Source organism: Cnephaeus nilssonii (assembly GCF_951640355.1).
Source record: "Cnephaeus nilssonii genome assembly, chromosome: 8".
Taxonomy (NCBI): domain Eukaryota; kingdom Metazoa; phylum Chordata; class Mammalia; order Chiroptera; family Vespertilionidae; genus Cnephaeus; species Cnephaeus nilssonii.
In genome coordinates, this window is record NC_137079.1 from 21651060 (window position 1) to 21652083 (window position 1024).

Here is a 1024-nt window from a genome sequence, read left to right on the forward strand (position 1 = left end):
AGAGTTTTATAATGAATTTTAATATCAGGAAAATATCAAGCCAAAAAGTACTTCAGCTTTTTGATTCTTTAAGTTGCCTTAACATTCTCAGGCCTTTGTATCTCTACATCAGTTCTAGATTGCTTTTCAAGTTCCACCAGGACTTGCTTTTTAAAAAAGCAAAACATTTTGCTGATTTCTGAGATTAATTGGGAGAAATTTGGTATCTTTACTATACTGAATTATCACTTCATTAATGTGATATAGTCTAACATTTCTCTTGGTGGCCATCATAGAAGCACAAGCGGTCAAAATGAAGGTCAATCCCTTTGTGATTTTGACTGGAGCAAGAACCATAAAAAGCATTTCAATTCACCTCCCCACATCCAAAGGAAGATTATGTCTTCTCCTCTTTCCAAAGAGCTGAGACAGAAGTACAATGTTCGATCCATGCCCATCCAAAAGGATGATGAAGTTCAGGTTGTCTGAGGACATTACAAAGGGCAGAAAATTGGCAAAGTAGTACAGGTTTACAGGAAGAAATATGTCATCTACATTGAATGAGTGCAAGGCGGGGGAAGCTAATGGTACAACTGTTCATGTGGGCATTCACCCCAGCAAGGTGGTTATCACTAGACTAAAGCTGATGAAGACCACAAAAAGAACCTTGAACATAAAGCCAAATCTCACCAAGCAGGAAAGGAAAAGGGAAAATACAAGGAAGAAACAATTGAGAAGGTACAGGAATAAAGTATATTAAAAACAACTTTCATTAAAAACTTAAAATGAAAAAATAATTCTCTCAAAAACATGCTGTAACTTTTAGTTTTTAAGTTCAGCATATCTTTTAGAAGATATTTTCCTAGGCATTTAAAGTTTTTGATACTATACAAGAGGCCCGGTGCACGAAATTTGTGCACAGGTAGGGTCTCCAGGCCTGGCTGGCAATCAGGGCCGATCTGTGGGGCAACTGGCAATGTGATTGGGGCCCCTGCTCGAACCTGCCTTGGCCTGGTGCCACTCACTCACCTACTCCACCATCCCG

General features: G+C 39.1%; 1 pseudogene across 1 annotated transcript; it reads left to right on the forward strand.

Annotated features, from left to right (window-relative positions):
- Window positions 1-271: 271 nt before the first annotated feature.
- On the forward strand, window positions 272-729 carry LOC307104651 (large ribosomal subunit protein uL24-like; annotated as a pseudogene). Its single transcript has one exon. The product of its transcript is annotated as a large ribosomal subunit protein uL24-like (transcript).
- Window positions 730-1024: the final 295 nt, after the last annotated feature.